Genomic DNA, 19192 nt, shown 5'->3' with positions numbered 1-19192 from the left:
CAGTATGTTGTCTTCCGGGAACTGTCCGGCAGTTGTTGCTTTGCTTTTATAATTGCATATAGAGCTGCTTTGCTTTGGAGTCACAAGGCGAATTCCCCAGTGTTTGTGCTTTGCATTGTATCTCCTGCTGCTATACAATGGCCTCTCAGTGCAGTCGAGAACGTGCCAAGAATCTCTCCTTCAGTATGGGAACACGAAGGCGCAATTAAACTGCGCTAGAGTAAGTTGTTACCAGTATCCAGTTTTATTCTTATTGTGGCTTGTAAATAATTTTCTGCGCAGCTCCTTATACACGGTGATGCTTGATACGGTTTCTGATCAGGATACCAGTCCCACCTGTGTGCTATGCCAATCGGGATTCGAACATAGAATGGTAGCTCTTAACTTGAGAGTTAATATTTGTTGTCAGATGTGTTTTTCTGAACACAATAGCATGACGTCAATGTTGTTGGTCCGAGCAGGAATTTGAGATAACCAAGTTAATAGCTGTGAAACGCCATTAGCATTCCACATGGATATAGGTAGAGAAGCCATTGATTATTTGGACTGGTGTGATACTAACATTTGTATCAAGAGATTCTGATTACGCATTAAATCTTGCATAGTTGTCCGCATGAAGGACATGAACTCCGTAATGCTTTATTGCAGGCTAGAGAACAGTGCCATGGTTTGCCATATTTATCTCAGAGTTAGGTGAGTTTGGGTGCAATGTATTTGGCGCAGTGGGGTGCAATCCTGATTTCAAAGCGCCTGCAAATGTCACATTTTCCCTTATTGATGACCGCGAGTCAAGCGACCCCCCAGGCCCCTCTGGTGCGACAAAAGAAGCGTGGGTGCATTTAATTAGTGTAATAGCCGTACATTTGCGCGTGCGCCTCGGTCGTGGTGGATCGCTGTTGACTCGACTTTTTAACTTCCTCATAGATGGCCACACCTCTGTAAGTTCAGATGCTGTGATTACCACGCAGTTGCTGACACTTTGGTACTAAGCGTCTTTGCTTGCTAGCAGTGTGGCGGATCGAAGCTGTCCACAAACTGACTCACACGGGCGGGAGTGTGCAGTACTGACCGTGTGTGGCCATAACTTCTTGACACTTCATAACCATGCATGGGCCGTGCGTTATCGTGCCGCTCGTCTCTACAGTGTGATTCTCGATGCAGTAGAAACTGAACCGTTTGTACTAGATAGGGTGCCCTCGTTTTTTTGTTAAGAGATTGTGGTGGCTCAGCTCCACCTAAGAGCGGTTGGGGCTTCTTATCTTCGTTTAAGGATGTTGAAGACTGTTTGGGGCGTTTAAAGCCTTTATCAGGTAGAAGCCTGAGTCTATTCTCGCGGTGTTACCTGATTCTAGCCTTTAAGACCACTTGTAAGCCCTTTCTGTCGTTTAGATGCTTGGATAATATTCTAAAGCTTCAATTTAGTGGTCGCTTTAGATCTGGATAATATTCTAAACGCTTTCTTCTGACTTCGTTTGAACTTGTTTCACGAATAGTTACCCCTAAAGGAATTCAGTTGTCTTGTCCAATGAGCTCTATAATTTTGCACACATTGGAACTTTTCTCGCCCGTATATAATCGGAGGTGTGGGCTTCTTTTTAAACGCCTTCTTGGGGCTTGGCGACACTGAGTTGTTTCGCTAAATTTGAAATCATTGGTGGTGTCAAGTTTTTTTCTCGCTTGAGAGCTGCTTTATATTGCTGCGGGTCATTTCCGCTCTTGGCATTAGGGCTTCACTTCCGTTTCAATTTGAATTAGCGACCATCTCCAGTCTCACGAGCCAGGGATCACTTGCGTGTTATTGATGGATGTTTTGGTTGCTTGTTTTGATTGTTGATTGCATACGGCTTTTCTTGCGCGATGAACACATAGGGACGAGTGTTGCGCAACGATCGCCGTGGCGCGGCGGGCGGCCGATTCCGTTGGGTCGTTTTGTTAGTTATGTGCGGTAGTGCAGACAGACTGTTGTGCTAGTCACCCGTAGGTGAGCCCAGCAGTGTCGCTCGGCCCATTGCCATGCCCAGCTTTTGCTTGTTTCGATGTTGCTCAATGCACTCGTGCTCTTGAACGCGTAGAGCTGGAGAGCAAGAACGGCTCGATCATTGTAAGTGCAAAGTGTCGAATTTAGGTCAGGGGTAATGACCGTTCGAAATAGTACTGGCATCAGCGTATTTTTGAGTTGGGCTCGGCCACGAAGAGAAGTCGCGTTGTTTCGCTGAAGCGAAAGCCGGCGTTCGTCTTGCATCGCGCTGTCTTTGCTTACGATTCATCTTTTTAGTAGTTTGATATATTTTATTAATTTATAATTATTAATTTATTAAGCAATTAATTAATAATCAATAAATTAAATTAAATATTTAGTTTGACTGTTTGACAATAGGGACTTTATCGTTTCTGAGTTCAGAGACGGTTCATTGTCACAGTAAATCTGTCTCGCGTGAGGAAATATATTCATTATCTGCATTAGAGGACCGTTAGCATCCTCAATAGTGCGCGATGCAATGGGCTGCACTACTACGAATTTGGAAAGCTTATCGATACATGTCAGAAACTGCTTTTTATCTGTCGAAAAAACGTCGACATGTAACATTTCCCCAGCGCGCGCAGGAACTGGCGTTCGGCCAAGTTCCTGTTTCTTTGGATGTCTGTCGTATTTTGCCTTGCGGCAAATTCTGCAATTTGAAACGACTTCTTTAGCAAGATTCGTCAATCTTAGAAAATAATAATCCGCCATAACTTGGTTTGCATTGTCTTGCGCGGCTCTGCGAGTGCGATTATTCTCCTCCTCGGTCATGATCTCTCTCCTCTCGTTAGAGTCGAAGATATCGGTAACCATCTTCTTGCAATGCTGGAACTTTGTGGTGGGGAAAGCCCTGACCAACTCGTCCTGCACTTTTGCCAGCGTGAGAAAATCGCAATGGATTGCGTTCACGACTCCGGGATTTACAAGCGATTTGATCTGCCCTATGAGGGATTCTTTGTCCGTGAAATGCAATATGTGGCGCGTTTTGCTGCTGAAAATTATAAATTTTCTTGTTAAAGGAAACCTGGACTGTTCGAGAACTATCTGAAAATGCTTTCCGCATTTTTAAGCCCGAACGGGAGTCTGCAAAATTCATATTTGTCTCCGTCCACCGAAAATGCAGTCTTTTCGCGGTCGCGTTCCGCCAAAGTTATTTGGTGGTATCCTGACTTAAGGTCTAGCGTTGTGAACCATTTAGCCAGTCCGAGATTTGCCAATATTGTAGTGATATTTGGCATCGGATATCTGTCAGCTATGGTTTTCGAGTTGAGTTTTTTGAAGTCCAATACGAGACGCTGCTTTTTATTGCCAAATTCGTCCACACCTTTTTTGTCCACCACCCAAATTGGGCTATTGTATGGCGATTTCTATTTTTGAATGATGCCATCTTTAAGGAGATTTTTTATCTCTGTGTCGACGAAATCAGCTACGCCCATGGGATAAGGGTATAGCTTGGAATAAACGGGCTCTTCGTTTTCGGTTCGTATGGTTGCTACCAACGAAGTATTAAACGGAAGTGCTTCGTCAGGGTCGGCGAAGGCCTTGTGTCTGTCCCTAAGCATTTGCAGGAACCGTGTCTTAATATGTGGGGGGGCTTTGATGTCCACTGCCTTAGTTAGGTTCACACACACAAAAGTTTTTCGGATTTAGATCCTATACTTATTTCATTTCTTTTTAGACATAAGTCTACTCCCGTCTCTAGCAGCAGATCATGCCCGATAATCCCATCGAAGGTGGAAAGACTCTCCAACAAAAAGAATGGAGCAATTATGCCAAACATTGGCAGAAGGCACTTTTCTGTAATCTTGTTCGAAACGTGAATAGAGAAAGGTTTGTCGACCGGGGTTATGCCTCTTAACTGTTCAAAGGGTCTTATATAACTGTTTGTCTTTGAAATTTTCGCATAGGCAATTGGCGAATGTGCTGTCATAGGTCATGTTAATCTTGTTTGCCAACAAGGTTAACTTCTTCTCGACCTCGTCGTAGTACTGTACGATCGTCATATTTCCCTGCCTCAGTGTGCCGAGTTCCTGCTCGATGACATGGATCGGACGCTTGTCACTGTATGTGAAGTCCAATCTGCTAATTATGGCTTCAAAGTTTAAAGGGGTATCTAAAGATGCAAGGACGGCATCCGCAGGGCCGCGCACCTTGCCCCTGATAATTAAAACTGCCTGATAGTGGCGGGAACTGCCATTATATCTATCGAAAATTTTATATGCGGCTCGGGCTGCCTGCCGCCATGACACATAACACTCTTGCGAGCCGCTAAATTCGGACAGGCACTTGACTGCATCCAAAGGCTCATGCAAGCTACGGTATCATCAATAATAATGTCTCTGTAGGCTTTAATTGTTGGTGTTTGTCTATTTTGCCTGCCAATTCATTTATTTGTTCATTGAATGCCTCCGCTTGTACCTGCAAAGCGCTATTTATTGGGCTCTCGAGGGCTGCTTGAAATTGTTCCGGCGACATATTCATTTTGCTTTTGCCGCGGTCACGAGCTAATAAATTTAAGTATGCACTGTCGGTGCTGCAGCATTTACTACGTTTGTCAAAGTTTAAATCGGTTTCACTATCACTCATTTGATTAATTTATTTATAATTAAATAAAAATGGAGAGCTCGCAGTTTACAATTCGCATGAACTAAAGGCCCCTTCATTAAACAATTCACTTACATGTGTTTTTTTTTTTATTTTCCAGCGGCTTCGGTGACTGTTTGGTATTTTTGTTTTTTTAAACACAACTCGTTGTGTGCTTTCACAAAAATTCTCGCCTCCTTGGGATGCAGAAAATTTCGGACTAGCAGTTGGTTGCCACTTTTATTATTTTAATTTACCGTGGGCTTTTATAGTTGGGCGCCAGTTAATCTTGCTTGGTTCATGGAAATGAAATTGCGCACGAGTAGTATTTTGAGGCGAGGATGCCGTTCTGTTTATTTGATTCTACTTAGTTATAAGCCTTATTTTATTCGGATTGCTTAATTATGGCCGAGGTTAATTCTGGCCATGCGAGTCACTGATCTGCACTGATCGTTCGCCTGGCCGTTGGAGTTATTTGTTAACTACTCTCCTCCTGAAAAGGTCTGACCGTCATCGGGCATGTTCATTCTGACGATCAATGACGGAACAATACTGCTAGGCATTTCAGACCAACAATGCTTAATCGCGTCAAAGGAGGATTTTTCATGAGAGGACGATATGACTCATTCCTGTAGCGTATCCATTATGGAAGTGCAGTGTTGAGGGTCGATTATTAAATACCTAAGCATATTGTATGGTCAATGACACGGTTTAGTTCCGAACAGTGCTAGAATCGACGGTAGTCGCTAGGAAAAAAGAGACGGTTACCCATGTTGCACACATAAAGATTTGTGCAGTCTGCGCATGCTGAACAAGGGCTCGGAGAATTTTCGATGTTAGAGTCTTTTCTTTATAAGCTAGGTTTCCTGTGGATTTTAGCCAAATCAGGGGCCCTAACGTTATGATGTCCTCTAGCTAGGCATTTAAGAAACAACATTTTCTCAATAATTACTGTTTGAACTCAGTTTACATATTGTCACGCATTGTTATACACTATGCCAAATTTGTAAAAAATGGAAAGGGGTATTATGAAGGTGTGCAAATGTATGTAACAGGGAAGTAGAAGGAAGCATGGGAGACCCCACAAAGTATATATATTCTTGATCACCAAGACAAACTGTCCGTCCGTCCGTATGTATGAGTGCGTGTTTCTCAGTAACTATAAGAGCTAGAGCAAACAAACTTGGTACATAGGTGCTCCTCTACCCAAGACATATCGCTTTTATTTTATTTTGTTTTATTTCCTCCCCCCTCCACCACAAGTTGAAAAAAAGGTTTCAACTACAATATTAAGCAATTAAAAAATATTTAAAAATAAAATAAATCACAAATACGCTTTGTCATGTTTTTGACCGATGTCGAAAATTTCAGAACTCTCGGATAAATAACTTGTGAATTATTCACATTCTAATTTTCAATATAGACAGTGGGGCTTGATTTTGTTGATAAAAACGTCGCTACCGACACAGTCGGCGGCGTCACTGCTGACCCTACAGCGACAACTAGCTCTGACGCGTTAGTGTTGTGTGTGATGTCAAAATGTATATAAAAGTTTGGTGGCGCCCAACTTTTTTGTCCAGTTGTTTTAAAAACTGTTGCTTATTATATTCAATTGTTACAATATGCCAAAATCAATTATTCTGTGAATAAATTTTTTTCATTCTACGTTAAGTTTACATCATTAACTCTCTTTTGCTTGTGTACAAAATGTTGTTGTTGTTATTGTTTTAGTTGGTCGGTAAAGATCCTCTAGCTAAGGGTGCCGGATGGGCTATGGACACTGCATTCTCCCGAGCGACCCGGGGATGTAACGACAACGAAAAGATAAGACGGGTGGATCTGAATGCTGAGGACATGATTACGGCCAATTCAACGACGGAGCAAGAGCTATCGCACTCATTGTACTGTATAAGACCACACAGACTAAGCAGGCTGGGGAAAACAAGAAGCAGAAACCTTCTGCCCCCGTAATAAAAAGACAGAGATGAAAAGACTCTGCTAGTGGAGAGCAAACGGGTTTGTCCGGGAGAAATCCTGGCTATCCTAGGCTTGAAGCTTGAACTTCAGGTTGTCATTATCGACACATAAGATCCGGAAGGAAGATTTTCACCGGATAACTGGGTCCTACTTTTTAAAGCCATCAACACATGAGACGACGTTCCGGACTGAGAGCCCGTACCTGCGGTGGCTTGTGGCAACGATGAATCTTAACGATTCATCAAAGACACAGTCCAAAACGTTTGACGTAGTACGCACGGGCCAGGTTCCTGAGCGGACGAACATCAAGGTATGGGTTCCACTTCAATGAAGGAGGACAGAATCCTACTGGGCATGATCAAGCGCAAGAACGAGAGCATTGATACTAGCGACTGGACCATAACGAGAGGACTCGCTCGCAACATAGGAAAATGCAAGGATTTATGAATCAACATTGGTCACGAATCCAAGTGCCACCTGGATCGTGGGAGAAAAAGTTTGTGGACTAAGATCGCATGTAAATCATCTCCTTGACTTAATGTTCTTTTCTCTTCACGTTTCAGTAACGGAGACCTAACGGTAGCACTATGCGAACGAAGGAACAGGCCCAACCTGTACCTGGCATCTGCATACGTACCATTTGAAGAAAAAGATTCACCATTTGTAAGAAAACATCAAAACCCTTGTTCAGAGGCCTAGGTGCCCTTTAGGAAAAAACAATGTGAGGAGCCAAAAAATGACTCCCACAAACAAAAGTACAGTCGCGTAAAGTTGCACTAAACACAAAGTCAATTAAATGCATCACTGTTACTGCGAAAACAGCAAAGTTTACTGTTCTTGCTAAGCACAAAAGGATCAAGGATCAAGTCAAGGCAGCAAGACAAGTTACAAGCGAGGTGAAGATCAGGTGAACAGACTTAAAATAGTCCAGCGTGTAATCCGTTTTATACAAATCAATCTAGTGTAATCCTACCGATCTAGAGTGTAACACTCGTTGTACAACAACCTGGTGTAATCCTAGCGAACTAGAATGTAATCCTTACTGCAACAATCTGGTGTAATACTAGCGACCTAGAGTGTAATCCTCGTTGTATAACAAGCTGGTGTAATCCTAGCGACCTAGAGTGCAATTGTTATTGTATAAACACTGGTGTAATCATGGCAATAAAGTATTCCACTCAAAGCAGCCACTTTCGAGTGACTACAACAACAAGACCACAACATTATACAACAATACAAGCCGTGAAGGCAACAATAAGCAAGTGAATATATACAAAACCTAGCATTATCAGTTAATTATCGCAAGCAACAACAAATTTGTTGTACCAAGCCCACCCGACTGAGCTGCCCTGCAAAACAGTCGAGCCAAAAGGTTCATTACAACATCAGATTCTCGCAATGTGTCCGGGTTAGACAATCCCGGCACTCTAGAGGAATCGACCTAAAATGTCACAGACACCCTGTATAAAGACTTTTTCAAATCCTGCTCTATTTGCCGAGCACCAAAGTCAAACCGCAGTACGTGCTGGACTCCGGTGCTCGGTCAAATCAGGAAGTAGACTCTGCAATAGAGCTAAGGACAAAAACTGATGGGCGGACTGGGAAGCCTATCGCCTCAAGCTAAAAAGTAATGTAGAAGGGCCAAAAGAGACTCTTGGGCTGCCTTTTGCGAAGATCAAACCAGCATTACGGAAGCATCCAGACTTCGACGGTTAGCAAAAGATCCAACGAAACCAGGTTTACTTTGAGTTGGCAACTTCTCAAGGGATAGTCAGGAGTCTCTGTAGGTACTGATAAACACTCACTTCCCAGGCTGCCTAGCTGCTGATACAGAGAATGCGATAAACAACCTCACCACCAGCAGGCAAACTACAAATGAGTTGAATACGGATAGGAATCGACTAATAGATGAAATAATAATCGAAACAAGATAATCTGTGCTATCAAATCGTTCCACCCTACAAATCCATGTTACAAGCGGTAAGCAATTGCCTCATACCATGGCTCTTAGAAACCTTTAAAGTATGCCTAGTAACAGGGTACATTCCGAAAAAATGGAGAGAATTTAGACTAGCTTTCATTCCCAATTCAGGAAAGATATTGCTCATCAGTGCTCAGTCTTTCATCGTTTTTACTGACAACACTGGAACGACTACTAGACCTGTACATTGCTGACACATCAAGCATTCAGTGCAGACCAACACGCCTACCTTAAAGGTAGATCAGTTGAGTAGGAATGATAGAAGGCACACTGCATGGAAAGGAGTTTGCGTTGGCAGCCTTTCTAGACAAAGGGGATGCATTCAACAATGCCAGGATCGAGTCAATAACAACAGCATTGGCTTACAACCGATGATAAAACAATGGATAAGTAACATGCTTAGCTCCAGAATGATCAACATCAAACTCTGCACCTAGTTTTACTGATTACAGGCAAGTTCTTGCCTACAATCAGCGAGCTTATGCGCTGGACAGAGCGAAACGGACTTGGGGCCAAATTAACAGATAACCAAACTCGTTCTGTTCACACAAAAATACAAGATCCAACTTCCAACAGTTGGAGGAACGCAGCTCAAGCTTTGAAGAGTGGCGAAGTAACTCGGAATAATACTGGACTCTAAGCTCTTCTAGCGAAGAAACTCGGAGAAAAGGAAAAAAGGCACTACAAGACCACTACATATGCAAGAAGAATTTTGGGAAGAGATACATCAGGTGTACTGCAGTCGTTAGGCCCATCCCAACATATGGAGTGAAGACTGGGTTGCCTGAGTGTAACAGGATGCTTACGTTCTACTCCTCAAGCAGCCTTAGATACCATATGAGACTTAAGCCCGATAGGAATTTTCCTCAAGTACAGAGCGGCGAGGAGTGTGGTCGGGCTACGACCACTAAGCCTCTTCAAGCTGCGTAGCCACAGCACAATTCTGCTCTCGATAGGACAGAAGGTTGTGAACGAAAGTGACTATCGACGTCCATTTTAATGAATTAAATTAATTTAAATAAATCGAGTTTTTAAACCTTCTTTCGAACAAGAACTGAGCTGTAAATCTATACGGATGGATCAAAGACGGAAGAACCCACAGGATAAGGAGTTTATTCCTGTGACATTGATGCGCGGCTTTCCTACCGACATCCTGACTGGTGCACGGTGTTCCAGGCGGATATATACGCTTTCTTGCAAGCGATAAAATTAAGAAGCAACTTGACATATACTTTAAGGAACTTGACGATTCCGATTGCTCGGAAAAGCCTTTCACTGCTCGGAAAAGCCTTTCACGAGGGGCTAAGTAACCTTGTAGAGGTAGGGTTGGAAAACCTGGCTAAGTTTCTGGACTCAACCGGATGGTTTTACGGGCACACTACCTGTGGGCAGTAAAAACAGGATCCAAAGACTTAACAGAGGCAGGCCCCCTTCCTTCATACATCCCGTCAACCACCCCATACCCCATTTACTCCTACAGATATACAGGCATCACAATGGGCCCCATAGACTTTGGGTGGTCCCGTTAGGGAAGCCTGTCCAATAGAGCTGGAAAACGATCGGCAATGTATCGATACATCGATGTCTTCCAAAAATCGATGTTTGAAAACCTCGATGTTTCCTCTTTACCCAGCAGGGAAAAATCTTGGCAAGCTAAACAAATATATTTTTTATCAAATATTTGTATCAAATGACACTGCATTCAAAACATGCTTTTCGAAATATATAATTTTGCTTACCGACCACCTCTACTGAAAGTGAGAGGATGTTCAGCAATGCAGGACTTGTTGTTAGCAAAAAACGCGAATCTCGGTAAAACCAAAAAATGTCAACATGATATTCTATCTAAACAAAAATGATTGGATATCTTCTTATTAGATATGTTGCTTTTTTCTACTTTTTTTCAGTATAACTTGATATTGCTTTTTATTTTCGTTTTAATTGAATTGTGGTTCAAGAGACAGTTTTGTGTTTGAACATATCTGATTTCATTTGGTAAATTCAAAAACAACTTTATCTTTAATCTCTAAACCATTTCGAGCTATTCAGTTCGAAAAGCTTGTGGTCGAGTTGACATAAATAACGCATTAATTGCCAATAATTGCAAGTATAATACATTTACAACAAAAAAAAAAAAAAAAAACCCTAAAAAAAAGCGATGTACGTATGTTTTCTGAAACGGAACTTGACGATTCCGATTGCTCGGAAAAGCCTTTCACGAGGGGCTAAGTAACCTTGTAGAGGTAGGGTTGGAAAACCTGGCTAAGTTTCTGGACTCAACCGGATGGTTTTACGGGCACACTACCTGTGGGCAGTAAAAACAGGATCCAAAGACTTAACAGAGGCAGGCCCCCTTCCTTCATACATCCCGTCAACCACCCCATACCCCATTTACTCCTACAGATATACAGGCATCACAATGGGCCCCATAGACTTTGGGTGGTCCCGTTAGGGAAGCCTGTCCAATAGAGCTGGAAAACGATCGGCAATGTATCGATACATCGATGTCTTCCAAAAATCGATGTTTGAAAACCTCGATGTTTCCTCTTTACCCAGCAGGGAAAAATCTTGGCAAGCTAAACAAATATATTTTTTATCAAATATTTGTATCAAATGACACTGCATTCAAAACATGCTTTTCGAAATATATAATTTTGCTTACCGACCACCTCTACTGAAAGTGAGAGGATGTTCAGCAATGCAGGACTTGTTGTTAGCAAAAAACGCGAATCTCGGTAAAACCAAAAAATGTCAACATGATATTCTATCTAAACAAAAATGATTGGATATCTTCTTATTAGATATGTTGCTTTTTTCTACTTTTTTTCAGTATAACTTGATATTGCTTTTTATTTTCGTTTTAATTGAATTGTGATTTAATTTTAATTTTTGTGTTGAACAATATGGTTTTATTTTTGAATTTTGAAGATATAAATACAGAAAACTATGGATCGCAAGCAAAGCATAATTTGTTATAAAGAACTTTTACACATTTGATTTATTTATGGTATTCCCATATAATGTGCGAGTATAATACATTTAAAAAAAAAAAAAAAAAACCCTAAAAAAAGCGATGTATCGATGTTTTTCTGAAAAACATCAAAACATCGATGATTTTCCAGCTCTAACTGTCGAATCTAACCTAACCTAATGTATAAACATTTTTTTTGTTTGTATTCTCGGTGACAAAAGCAAAATAGCAAATAGAAATAGAAATAGTACTGGGGGCATAGAGATCACCGATAGCAAGGTCACCTCTGCTTTGCGTAGGTTAGCTTTTTTAAAAGTTTCCAGTTGTGGAATCCAGAGAACGGCAAATGTGCACTTAATATTAATATTAATTAGTGGTTTTTTAATTTTTTTTCAAATTAAAAATAAAATATAATACAACAAAAAATGTTAAAAAAAAAAAGCTCCCGCTTAAATAACACGAGCAGTTACTTTCTAGATATCCAAATCAAATAATATCCAAATAAATATGTATATATATTTTAAAATAGTGCAACTATCAATAGCTAATGATATTATTTATACTTAAAAATCTATTTGCAACCAAAAATGAACATTTTATTTATGCAAATTTTCCCCCTTAGTAATAATTATTAGTTATTTAAATTGGTTTTTAGTTAAATAAGGCGTGTGTCCTCTGCACATATTATTGCTATTAGTTGCTTTAAAGGACTTACCTAGTACAGGCTAATCCACCGAGGCAGGGCTCCAGCGCTGCCAACATTCAGCACAAATAGCACATAAATTGTTGTGACGAATTTTGTTGTCGATTTTTTCAATAAATTGTATTATTCCTAGTTATCGCGAAAGTTAGAGAATTGTTATACTTGTTAAGTTTTTATATTTATTCAAATTTAACTGCAAGGGTTAATATGAATACGCACATGTGGACATAAATTGGACGAATATTCTCGAATTATATTCCGTTTTAACTCAGCTATAAATACGTTTATTATTATTATGTATATTATTATTTGTACATTCAAACAAATGCACATGCATCTTTATATTAAATATATACATTTTACATGTATTTATTTAGATTTACATATTTAGATGGCTACCATTTGACATACATGAACATAAAAAGCTTCTACTACAATACATATTAGCATATGTACCTCATATGGGCTAATAGAATAATATTTAAGCCAAAAACAGTAAATAAAAGTTGTAATAAATTCAAACGCTGATAATGAAACATTAGATTACATATTCAAGCTGCAAAATATATAAACTATATAATATACCAAAACGATGGCATATCCTAACATTCCCTACCTCTGAAATAATGAAAGTATTTCATGTACAAAAGTGGATAATACAGTCGTTTGAATGTTTACCGCAAACTTGGTTAATATACCATAATCTACGATAAAAACAGGACTTACGAGATATCTAATATAAATTAGATTTCAAGTAAATACATGTACACTTAAAAATAGTGTAAGCAACGGAAAACAGGCTTTAAATTTTATAGAAAATTTAAAATATGTTGTATGCTTGTATCTTCCAACAAGGCTTCCAACAATTATTTAAACTAATTAAGAAATAATAATAATAGTAAGAAATAATTTAGTCTAATTGAGAAATAGCTCTACCGATATTTTTTTTGTTTACAAATATGAAAGTATATCCAGAAAAGTATGCAGATATTTTTTTTTTGCAGTAAGGTGTAGGTGTTTCTAAAAATTTTCTAAGGCGTTCGTTAAATTGATCTAGGGTGCTCAAAATTAATTTTAGTAATGAATTTTAAATTAATTCGTTTATGCGTATGCGAATATAGTGTTATTTACCAATATATATATATTAGAAACATTTATATATTTATATTTCTAGCTTCTAATGTTATTTGTAAATAAGAGCAAAGCTGGGTCCTTCAACAAATTCGACTATATGTCTTTTATATAAGTCGAATATATGCAAAAAAAAAAAAAAAAATGAAACTTAAAAAATAAATACGCTTTTTATTTACACAATTTAACGTAATTAATTTAACTAAAATTCTAATTTTGGATTGTTGTGGATATTACGTTTTGTTAATTTGTGTAAATAAAAAAACATCAACGTCTTTATTGATTGATAATGATTTAATAGCTTACATACATACATACATATATATTTCACATACTTTGTGGAATTAGACTTTGTTGATTATGCAAAATATGTTGTAATAATCGAAATATCGACTTTAAATTTTTTATAATGGAACTTTACGGAAGTCAAATTTTCCAATCTTTTTTCACAGACAAGTAATTACTTTTGATAGTATTTATTCCTAAAAGTTTCAAATTCCAAAATATTTATGTATGCAAATAAGCCAATCTCAAAGCAAGCTGAACATGAAACATGAAAATATGCGTACAAATACGCGAATGTTGGATCCGAAACACAGGAATAGGCCTTCAATTTGTATGAATGTATGAACATATGAGCAATCGTTTTCGTATATTTTCGCCGAAAGCTACTGTCTATTGAAGTAGAACTATAATACGTAATAAAAGAAACACAACACTGTCATGTATGTATGTATGTATGTACATATGAACATTGTGCGTAAATATGTATCTGAATAACGCCGTGAAACACACATGAAAGCAGACGACAGCTTAGAATCGGTTTCTTTAGTTCTCAACATTCTCTCGCGTTTTCTCGTGCGCATGCCTATTAACTGTAGTCCGAAACCTTTCCTACTAAAGTTCAGCGCTCAAACTCAACTGCGTGTACATAAACACTAACATCTGTATGTACCTAAAAATGTATGTACATAAATTTTTGAAAATACAATACATATTTACAATTAAGTGTATCTATGTGCGTAATGCATATGTACACATATATACAGATGTATGTATATGAAAATAGCACACACTAATAAAATAGGAGTAAGTGGTCACCATGGCAAATAATGAACCTAAATATGTACATATGTATGTATAAAAAGTCTGAGAATTCTGTACGGAAATATGTACATACATACGTACATAAATGTGCGGTGAAGCCGATTGTAAGGCAATGAACGCTACTCCTGCTGTCCTGGGAACTGGGTACACTGCCCCAGATTATTTATGTACTTGTACATACATATGTATATATGTATGTGTGTAAAGACGCAATAAAGTATGGTTTTAAATCCACTCAAGCACATTTGTGTGCATAAATACAATATCCTAGTTGTACATACACAAATACATGCATATACATATATGAATGTACATCTATGTATGTACATATACGCAAAAACATACTAAAAAACATTCATATTTATGTACATACTATGTATCCATGCATCTATTGCCTTTAATCAAATGATTAATTTAATGTAAAACACACACACATGCATATGTATGTAAATAAATAAGTCACATGTGTATACTTGTATGTACATATGTATTTACATATACATATGCATTTACATACATATGTACAAATGCAAAAATTAATTATTAAGTTTTCTTTTTCTAATGGTATTCTCGTTTTTTTTTCACAAATTTACATAAATATGTACATTGTATCTACATATGTACATACATACAATTTACACATCTATGTACATATGTACGTAGGTATGAACATTTGAGTTTATGTACATATATTATATACATACATACATATATAATATATAATTGTGTTTATATTCTCATATGTATGTACATATATTTTACCGATTGCAAGCTTTGTGTTTAAATGCGTTAAATATGTTGCAGATTACGTCAAAATTTAATTTTTATTAAATCGCTTTTTACGCGGAACGAAAATATTCTTTCACAGTATGTGTGATTTTCATTAATTTATTGGAGAACTTTTCTTACATTTCAGTTTAGTAACACAACGCGATTTTAAGTGACCAACCTTTTTTGTTAACACCGTAGACAGTTGTGCGCCTTCGTTTGAGCCTAGCGCTGCATAGCTGGTTGGTTTTGAGCTTTTTCGGAGTAACTGTGGTGAATCTTATGACCATTAAAAATACGCGCCAAAATCACATACATACAGACATAAACATATGTATGTATGTATGAGCATGACGAACGGTACATTTGTACGCATTCGGAAGAAAATATGTATATAAAATATATTATAAAATTTATTTAGTGGGATTTAATTCCCATATCAAATGGTATAAAATAAAATTTGATAAAAAGTATTTCTGGACATATAACTGATAAAAAGAAAATTGTTGACTTTTGTCAATTCCAAACTTTTCGCCACCAACAGTTTTTGTATACTGCACCCTTTCCAGTACTTGAGTTCTTAAATTAATTAATATTTCTTTTATTTATAGAATTATAATATTCTTTTATGCAAAAAGTGCATTCATTACTTCAAATTATAGACGACGGCAGACAATCTATTTTCTACTCACCATGTAAAAAAACTTTTTATACACATCAGAAAACGGCAATTGTAGCACTTTTTAAGCACAATGGTAGCACACACACAGAAAACACAGGACAATGTACGCACACAGACACAACAAAAATTGTGCGTGCGGCGCACAACTAACGCGCAAAATACACAGGAGAGACACAAGAAAAGATCTGTGTGCTTTCAGCCACAACGAAGCAAATGTACGCAAAAGAAAATGTTCGCCAACCCAAAATGCGATAGGCTGGCATAAGCATAAGCGAGAAACAATATCGCTTGCTGCCTTGATCTGTCTGCATTGGCGACGCGACAACAGGTAGCGAAACGGAAGCACACAGAAAACATACAAACAAAACTTTCACCTTTTTCGTGTGCTATGCTTCGGGAAAGAATTGACTACGCACCAGAGAACGGCAGGGGTGAAACCATGGTGGCATTCAAAAATCATGGGTATGGGTAAATACGCGCTTACACAACACAGGCATAAGCCTTTACTCATATACATATGACAAGGCTGGGTACTTGCAAAGTGCCGAAAATGAAAGGCACAAGAAAATGTGCGCGCTCACAAAATACGATCGGCAGGCATATAAGCATAAGCGAGAAAAAACTAGCTCTGTCTGCACTGGCAGCCGCGCTGCGCACATAAGGCGAGCAAAAAATTGTATGACCTTTTTTTGCGTTTCCTCACATACATTTTCGGGACTTTGCGTTTCCCCACGTAAAAGGCTTGTAACGGCTTCTGAAAAATTGTCGGGTAGCAACAGCCGCAATATCGCCTGCTTGTGTGGGTAGTAACATGGTAATTTTTTGCGTGGGTACACTCATGCCGTTCTCTGCTATGCACAAAATGCTGCTCGGATCTATGCACAAGTAATTGTCTTGTGGTCTCAAACACAATTTCGCTTCTGTGTGGCAGTACTACTACTTACGCGAATTCGATTTACACCCACAGGAAACGGCGATAATCCGTAATAAATCACAAATGTCATGTTTTTAACTGATACCGATAATTTCAGAACGATCGGCTTTATAACTTAGCATTTTAGTTTTTAGGAACAGACAGCGGGGTGCGCTTGCGGATGCGCCATATAAACGCTGCTGATGCTACTGCGAAATTGAGCTGTGATGCTATAGCTGCTTTGTGTATTCATATGTATGTGTGTGTGAGTACATGCGTGTGTTTGCTGCAATGCCTCAGTCAAAGTGTATATAAATGTTGGAATACAAGGCTTTTGTAATTTTATTAGACTGTGCGCTATTCTTTCATGGCGGCGGTCCCCAGCACCATTGTACATGCGTGGATTAAGACATTAATAGGTAACTGAACGAACCAAAAAAGGGTTTCCAACGCTCTAAATCTAATATTTTTATTTAATTTAAGCATCTTAATACCATCAAATCAATACTAACGTAAACTTTAGATGCTCAAACGGGTATGACTATTATTCACATTTTTATATTATACACGGGAAATCTGAACAAATGACTATTCTTCCTAATAAAGATGTATTTTCCCTAAAAATCAACCATGTTTAATATTTCTTGTTAACTCCAAAAGTTATAAAAAAATGAAAATATCGAAAGATTTCAAAATAATTGATAGGTCCAAAATAAAAAATCGAAAAGTACAAAAGTGATCGAAAACTTTTCGGATCATCTAACAGTATTTGAAAAAATGTATAATAATAGAAAAACTGCAACTCTGGGGAAGCACGCCTTATAATGTGACAACTATAATAAATATTGATGATTTTTCTAGACTAGAACTAGAAAGCAAGATCAGCAGAATATTACAATGTGACATTAAAATAACTTAATGCATTAACATTGCATTTTACAGAAGACCTAATCAGCAGAGCTATTTTTAAATGCGAAACAATGCTTACGTAGTTCGCGAAGCGAGTGGATTAGGGGATTTTATAATTTACTGTGACACCTACTTAAAACTGAAAAGTCCGAAATTTTAGGGTCTGCAATTGCACGTGCTGCCTGCGCACAGACCTGTTACACACACAAGAGCAAAACTTTGTATGCAAAACATATCCATTGCAATAAAAAGTGCATGTGTGAGTAAGTCTGTGATAATAACCTGTTAAAATGTTTGTTGTGTATATGTATATAACAAAAATAAATTTCATAATTATAACAAAGACAATGAGAACATTCAACAGGTAATTCTGGTCACTAATTACACTATCTGGGGCATACCTTTAAATTCTGCAGGAAATTTACGGCTATCAAAAACGAAAGCAGAAAAAATTTATCATGTAAATTTGTGACACCAGGAATTTAAGAAATTGAGGCGAAAAATGCCTTTGTGGCGACCACCATAATTTTGTGTCCTGTGGCCAACGAGAGTGGCTCATTAAAACTTCTCTCAACATTAATTTCCTAATATTTTTAAAGTAATGCAAGTCAAATGTTGTATCTTGCGTGACTTACCGCCTGGAATACACTGCACTAAATTGGAAGACTGTAGGTGAGGTGAATATCAAAGTCTCCGGAGTAGACTATATTTTCTGTTTCTGCCTTGTTGCTTTTTTATTTTTTCATAAATGGTGAAGACTCTACTTGAAATCTCAAAAACTTTATGGTGTGTGTTTGTCAATGTGTGTGTACACGAATGGGTGTTCACATCTTATTAGCAAATATATGTAGGTATCCTGAGAATAAAAATATGTTTGTTGAGTAATTTTGAATTACCTAAATCATCATACTTGCTCCTTGGCTGAACAGTTGCTGTGGGACAAAGTTTATTTTTACAGAGAATATATTTACAGAGAATATATTTTAAGAACATAATGCTTGAAATGCAGAGAGAAAGCTATCTATCAAAAATATCTCAGGTACTTGAATAATATCCCATATATATCGATAAATCAAAGAGTTATCAAAATGGAAAAAAATGTAGAACATTCTGGAAGCTACAGAAAGATGTAAAAATAATCTTATTTTCCAAACGCTATCGAAAAATGTAATTGAATTTGTGCGTATGACTTGGATATTGTTTTTCTACATAATTTATAAAACACATGCACATAGATGTAAAATTCTGAATAAAATTGTTTTTTTTTTTTTAATAAGGTATAAGGGGAAGTCGTTGAACCCCTTTATGGCATTGGTATCTGTTCTTTCAGCCCAGATGGGCGCGCAGGCTAGTCAAGCAACTAGCGTTAACTATAAAATTGTATTTTAGAGAACCTTTTAACAGCGGAAAGAGTTTTTAGTTTGAAAAAAAAACGGGAGATTGACGG

The 19192-nt window shown here is 38.0% G+C and overlaps 1 protein-coding gene across 1 annotated transcript in view; it reads right to left on the bottom strand.

Annotated features, from left to right (window-relative positions):
• Positions 1–12346, bottom strand: part of LOC108603137 (calcium-activated potassium channel slowpoke) — a 101987-nt gene extending 89641 nt beyond the window's left edge. The window contains exon 1 of the mRNA XM_033293082.1: positions 12248–12346. The gene's annotated coding sequence lies outside the window, so the exon portion shown is untranslated. The remainder of the gene's footprint in view (positions 1–12247) is intronic.
• Between the last annotated feature and the right edge of the window lie 6846 nt (positions 12347–19192).

The sequence above is a fragment of the Drosophila busckii genome, chromosome 2R, assembly GCF_011750605.1.
Source record: "Drosophila busckii strain San Diego stock center, stock number 13000-0081.31 chromosome 2R, ASM1175060v1, whole genome shotgun sequence".
Classification (NCBI taxonomy): domain Eukaryota; kingdom Metazoa; phylum Arthropoda; class Insecta; order Diptera; family Drosophilidae; genus Drosophila; species Drosophila busckii.
Note: the sequence above shows the minus strand (reverse complement) of the source record. Positions and strands in the feature narration are given on the sequence as shown.